This window comes from Haliotis rubra, unplaced genomic scaffold (assembly GCF_003918875.1).
Source record: "Haliotis rubra isolate DU_JTF1 unplaced genomic scaffold, ASM391887v1 Scf775, whole genome shotgun sequence".
In the NCBI taxonomy this organism is placed as follows: domain Eukaryota; kingdom Metazoa; phylum Mollusca; class Gastropoda; order Lepetellida; family Haliotidae; genus Haliotis; species Haliotis rubra.
The window spans coordinates 4,244-12,060 of NW_025767496.1; positions in this window are offsets into that span (position 1 = coordinate 4,244).

A 7,817-nucleotide genomic window follows, 5' to 3' on the forward strand; every position below is an offset into this window, starting at 1 on the left:
ATTTTCAAATTATTTTCATATTAAAATATCTTACGGACATCAGTCATCCAGTCATTCCCAACGAAACTGCACAATTCAGAGAATAGTGAAGAAAAATAAAATCACTTCAGTCACAACTCCAAAACTACAAAATGAACAGTACTTTTCAGCACTCGGTGAACATTATTAAACTTGGAGCACTAGTTTGAGTAAGGTACCCGTAAGCGCCCAAGTAATTTACGTTCATTGGTAACTAGTAGTATCAACATAAACCGCGAGAGAAAGTTAACTCTTTTGTTCTTGTTTTGATTCAAACATCGAATAAATAAACAATTAACACATCTGAAAGACATAAAGAATGTGTACTCAGTAAAGCGTATTTCACACTGTTGACGCCACATAATACATGTTCAAGATCCAGAATTGACTGAACCACGCATAGCACATTTACATTGTATCAAAGATTAAAATCAGAGCCCTGAAAATATAACGTTCCCTTTCATGAAAACGCCATGGAATCATACAACATGGGAATGAATATATTTTGGCTTTAACTGTTAAACACCTTTACCATCTTCCAGTTCTACAGCGGGACGTATATTACGTTGTAACTTACGTTCATGTCAAATTCAAAGATTGAATTTTGATCAAACGTCATAGATGACAAAACAGTTAAAATCTTTGCTCCAGATATGTAATCAAAGAGAAGTTAATATTTTTCTGAAAAAAAGTCCGAGACAGTCGTGCAACATTGAGATATCTACAAGCAACAATTACACAATGAGACATTGGAATAAAACATGTGTTTACTTTTGGATCTATCCTTATTTAGAGTATTATATATTTACTAAGTTAAAGAACAATCTGTTTAGTTGACAAAACGTACGATTCAATTTCATCAACATGTTAAATCGTTTTATCATCTTAAGTAATGATTCGAAAGAAATATTCGTATGGAATTTACGTAACACCTTTAGTAATTTACGTTAGGGTGAAAAAGCGGCATGATCGACAATGGAATCCATAGAATGAGCACTGCTCTGCTCGCATGCAGAAATTCAAACGGTTACCAACACGTGATTTTTGATGTTCTGGGGTTTCCCATGTAACGTCATGAACCATTCTAACTGTCAATTAAACGTAAATAACAAAACGTAAATTACATTTTGTTTATCTAAAGTGATCATCCGGGTTCTGCGGTTGTGTATCTGCGTCGATGCTGTATTAAACTATAGAGGGACATGATGTTTCAAAGTAACCAATGGTTCCATAACGCTTCGCTGCAACGTTACAATATCATCACCGTCATGTTTGACTACGTTCTTAAAATGTCGGTCTTTAAAACGAACATTACTGGTCTGTGTTCAACTAACCTGTATCTCTCGTAGACATAACCCGCTTGTTATCTAAACTATATCATTTCATGCCCAAAATATTACATTTATTGCAGCTCCTAAATTATCACTAGCCAGGCCGGCCAGCTTCAGCAACTTTAGACAGGCCCGAGGAAAGGTCGACTAGCATTTTGCTAGCGGGCAGGCAGTTATTTCGAACACTGCACGTATAGCCAAGCCATATGCTGTAACCTGCAGCGCAAAGAAATAAATAAACCAGTATATGATGGCGGTTAAGATGAAACAAGCTGGAAAAGCGTATCCGAGGGGAATGTATTCAGTATTGGTGTCATAATTTTGGACCTTATGTTTGCAGCGTTTGAAAGTATACTAGGTACATAAAGAAACTGTGCATACAAAATTTAAAATCTAAATTTATCCAACCTGTTTAGACACATAAGGATTTAATGTATCCAACATGCATGCACGTGCCACGTTCCGTGACGTCAGTGGGTTCGTCCTTGAGACGTGCAATACGTTGTTGCACGTGCATTCCGGGAAGAGAAACAGAGCAAATGAATGCCACACAATACTGTCACTTTGGAAAGCTCAACCCCTGCCCTTGCGATCGTTCAAAAAATTAAAAGGCTATTGAAACGCATAGCATGCCAAGGCTCACGTCTGCACAACGTCATGAAGCCATTGGGATCGATGGTCCGTGGGGAATGTCTCAACGACAATTTCCACTGCCACGGAACACCATTTCTGCACTGGTGAGACGCTACCAGAACACAAATGACGTCATCGATCGGCCACGTTCTGGAAGTCAACGTGTAACAACGCCAAGACAGGACATATGAATAAGGATGACCCATCTTCGCCACAGGTTTCAGACTGCAGTGATGACTGACCGAACCATCCCAGGACTTTGCCATATCCACCCCAACACAGTTCGACAACGGGATCAGACCACGACGTCCCGCCATACGGCCTATCCTGACACAACATCATCGACAAGCTCGCCGAATGTGGTGCCGAAATCATGTCCGCAGACCCTTGTTTTGGTGGAGAAATGTTGTTTTTACAGATGAGTCCAGGTTTAACATTTCCCATAGTGATGGACGTCAACGTGCCTATAGACGCGTGGGAGAACGTTATGCACAGGCCTGTGTCTTGGAGAGGAATTGCTTTGGTGGTGGTTCAGTGATGATTTGGGGTGGAATAACAGCACGCCAAAGAACTCCTTTGGTGATTGTTCAGGGCAACTTAACTGGTGTGGGCTACAGGGATCAGATTCTTCGACCTGTGGCAATTCCTTTTCTTCAACGTCATGGCCCTGGGTTAACATTCCAACAGGACAATGCCCGCCCTCATACGGCAATTCACCGGATCTCTCCCCGATAGAGCATGTTTGGGACGAGATGGATCGGCGTCTACGCCGTCTTCCTCATCCGCCAGATAACGTCCTTGACCTTGCAACAGAACTTGAGAGAATCTGGCGTGACATCCCACAAGCCTTCCTTGCACGTTTGATAGGCTCTATGCGTCGTCGATGCACTGCTGTTCTCAATGCCGATGGTGGACATACCCGTTATTGAGCTTGTGACATGGTCGTTTGACCCCTGTCCCGCTTGTGGACTCGTGACGTCATTGTGATTGACTTTTCAATTGAAATTCTCCCGACTTGTTATGGTCTCATGATCCCTCCATTAAAGCTTATATGTGCCTTTGACATTGTTATCGTACTTATCAACTGGGATAATATTTTTGACAATGCACAGTTTCTTTATGTGGCTAGTATATTATTAGTAACATGTGAAAACGTTTGTACTGTTTTGGTCAAGTTTACGTTTAAGGTGTATGCTTTCTTTTGACTGTTCCATAGATAGTTGTTACGAGTAGAACCTTACAAAACATTTACGTTGTGATAGTGCTGAAATCGTCGACCTCTCGAGTGTAAACGCACGGGTGACCGTCATAAACCATACAATTATGCACATTCCGAATACGTTTATGTTGGGTGTCAGTTTTGACAATAACACCAAATTGACCCATGAACCTATTATCAAGGCCATATCGTTGTATAGAAAATAACAGGCAACTTTATGCATAACAACGTCCGGTTTATATACAACAGAATGCCAATCAGTCATTAGTTACGCAGTATACAGCTTGACAAAAAGAACTTGAAAAGTAGGATTATTAAAGTAATCACTGTCTCTGTGTGACAGTTTGGTCAGTGTTGTATCATTTGACAATCATTGTACTTAGTCTAGTGTCATATTTTCTGTTGTATTCTGATGAGGACAGTGAGGTCTTCAGTAATGTCACATGGTGAGCTATTGCCTCGTGATCACTTAAGGGAGAGGAGCAGTGTTTGGGTATCTCCCTGCGTCACACCTGCGTTATTACTACTACTGCTACTACTACTACTACTACTACTACTACTACTACTACTACTACTACTACTACTACTACTACTTCTACTACTACTACTTCTACTACTACTACTACTACTACTTCTACTACTACTTCTACTACTACTACTACTTCTACTACTACTTCCGGGGTAGAATAGGTCTTCAGCAACCCATGCTTGCTTGCCATAAAGGCGACTATCTTGTCGTAAAGGGCGACTAACGGGATCGGGTGGTCAGTTTCGCTGACTTGGTTGACACATGTCATCGGTTCCCAATTGCGCAGATCGATGCTCATGCTGTTGATCACTGGATTGTCTGGTCAGACTCGATTATTTACAGACCGCCGCCATATAGCTGGAATATTGCTGGAGTGCGGCGTAAAACTAAACTCACTCACTCACTCTACTACTTCAGCTACTACTACTACTTCTACTACTACTGCTTGTACTACTACCACTACTGATACTACTACTACTACTACTTCTACTACTACTACTACTACTGCTCACTACTGTTCTACTACCTTCTACTTCCGCTACTACTACTACTAACTGCTTCTACTACTACTACTACTACTTCTACTAATGCTTCTACTACTACTACTACTGATGCTACCACTACTACTGGCTGCTACTACTACTACTGCTACTGATTACTGCCACTGCTGCTGCTGCTACTGCTTCTACTGCTACTAGCTTCTGCTGCTGCTGCTACTGCTTCTGCTGCTACTGGCTTCTGCTACTGCTACTGCTGCGCTGCTACCACCACTTCGCTACTGCTACTGCTACTGCTACTACTACTGCTTCTGCTGCTGACTGACTGACTGACTGGGTTTGGTTTTACGCCGGCTTTTGGCAATATTTCAGCAACATCACGGCGGGGACGCAGAAATGGGCTTAACACGTTGTTGTGCCCGTAGTGAGATTCGAGACCCGGGTCTTCGACGTGACGACCAACGCTTTAACCATTAGGCTACCCACGCCCCTCTACTACTACTACTACTACTTCTACTACTACTCTACTACTACTACTACTTCTACTACTACTACTACTACTTCTACTACTACTTCTACTACTACTACTACTACTACTACTACTACTACTACTCTACTACTACTCACTACTACTACTACTACTACTCTACTACTACTACTACTACTACTACTACTACTACACTACTACTTCTACCACCACCACCACCATTATCATTCTAAATATAAAAACAAAAGGTTGCGATATTTAATCTTTTTTATTGACTTCGACGACTTGAGCATCCTGTAAATGTATGTACAATTGACAACAACACTGAACAAACAAGAATTGGAAAATAGAACAAACAAGCACAAAAATGTAACAAACAAAATGAGTATAGTGGTAAATGTGCTCACAAGGTTGCTGTATAAACAGGACACAACGTGCACACACATAAATATATGCATATCATGTTTCCGTTAGACCCTCTCTCAGTGTCTCCACGTGAACTCAAGATATATATGCACAACATGCGAGCAATATTTCACAAGGAATATACATGTGTCATAAACACGGACAAGGGCCGTTAAAACTCGGACCCGAGGGATACAGCTGAGTGCGTCAGTCCTTTTGGACACTCATCAACGGAAAACATTATGTGAAACAACCATTAATTTGACTTTCCAAGAAACATTGTATGAACCATGGGAAACGGGCGTAAAATATGTCTTTATGTCGGATGAGAAAACGAGATTTAAAGCACTGTTATTTGTCGGATATGAAGGATGGCTGTTCTATCTGGGATATACAGAAAACATTTCATTTCATGTCATTTGATCTTACATTGATTACATATCTGTTCCGGACATTTCGACACATTGCGCTCTAAACGAATCTGTAGTGAGGCGCATTCACACGTTTGATACCACCTGAACAGTTAAATGTAAAATCTCAAGGGTTGAACAATTACTACTCAAGTTTATACGGTTCCACCTGTTTGGCTATTGGTAGAGTAACGTCACTGGGGTTTATAACAATAGAGAATAAGAATTGTCATCAAATAAACACACAATATATATAAGAGATCACAGTCCAGTTTAGCTATTTACAGAGACCAATGCAAGTTTAAGTGGATCGCCTGTAAGCGTGGAGTAAGTCTCGGATAACCCACATGTTGATAACCAAGGTATACAACTACAGTACAAAAAACACAATTACGGCATAATAAGGATGACTGGAGATTATCCTTCCTTACGAAGCCTAATTATAGTAATGGATAATATAAACATAGCAGTTTTGGGGCATATCGTTTCCATAAGTACTGTTCACTGTAGTGAACACTCTAAAAACCAAATTTTGAAATTAACTTTTACATATTCTTGTTCTAAAAGCTTTCCAAGGATTGGACGTATGCAAGTACAGTAGCTTCTGAGTTGATTTGAGCTTTAAGTCACGTCGGCATTATTCGATTCCAATTTGCTTTTGAAGTCATGACAAAATTTTAACACATCAAATGGAAGAATGAAGACAAACAGCCACATGCTCAACGTTGGTAGATATACGTATCTCTACTCCAATGTCACTAAGTTGTTCTTGCATGTCTTTCCACATCCCCTGAGTATTCTTGATTCTTCTTATAGCATGAACTGAATATTCTTGCACATCTGCCCACATAAACTAAAATATTCAGGCATATCATTCCATATGAACTAAATATCAATATAACTATCTTTAGACGCCTGAATATTCTTGCATATCTTATAACATAAACTGAATATGCTTGCACATGTTATAACATCAACTGAATATGCTTGCACATCTTCCCGTATAAACTGAATAATCATACAGATCTTCTACATCTTTCGATATCGCCTGAATAGTATCTTCCAACATCTACTGAACTTTCTTGCATGTCTTTCAACATAAGCTGAATATCTTTAACACACCAACTGATTATCAGTCTTCCCCAATCAAATATCTTAGGTATTTTATTCTATTATTATCAATTATTGTTATGAAATATACAGGTCAACACGTGGTTGCTTTCCTTGAGCGATATGGTTGGATTTGTTCAGAATATCGATTCGTCATGGTGTCTTGATTGTTGACACAAAAGACAAGCGGATAACATACTGTTCACACTGTTCACACAAAGAATTTCTGTATCACATATCTTTAAAAAATAAATTACACAAAATCGTGACATATTTTTCGAAGGTGTATATAGCGAGTCCCTTCCATACCTAATAGTGGATAAACTACAAGGCCTTCATGTTGTGAGATCTACACCATGAGGTCCATACAAAGACTATTTCTACGCAATGTTATGTACATGTAAATACTAATAACACAACACAGAATGTAAACATATACTCATAATACAACACAGAGTGTACATCGAGGTACGTGAATAGCTCACAGCCATGTTTTCACAGAAATGTGGGAACTAAAGATATAAAGTTGGTTGGTAGGTTTACCTTGGCAAGTAGAATCGCAGTTTACGCTCTTTCCTTCTTGTAAACCATAACATTTTGGTCATGACATTTATCGACTCAATATTTAAAATGCTTAAACACACTGCAAAATAAAACGTCATATAAAATAGTTTAATACAACTGGTATTGGAACACGAGTGTAAAGTAGTCACATTCAACCAACCAAAATCACATGATCACCAAACTGCTTCTTACTTGTGTTTTCACCCATAGAAGATTGAGATTCATGTTGACATTTTGGTATACGTGTAAGTAGACTGTTGATAGTACGGATTATAGACGATGTTGAGATGATTTCCATAACACTCAGGTTGTATGTATCAATAAATAAGTTTAACACAAAAAGGATAAACTCGAAAATAGATAGAAACTGGATGCGGGAATATCTATAATTTAATAACTTACAACACATCTAATAAGAGTGTTGGTAACATATAAATACCGGACGTTCATTTCGTCCCACACATACATGGCATATTCCATGCCATGCTGTCAGAGCATGCAAGACAAAGAGTTCATGGAAGCAATATTTCTGCTGATATGTCTTGCTCGCTATTGGTGTTATGGCAAAAGAGGACGTACATGCCAGTTCCCAGAGAATGTGAAGCCGATGTGTT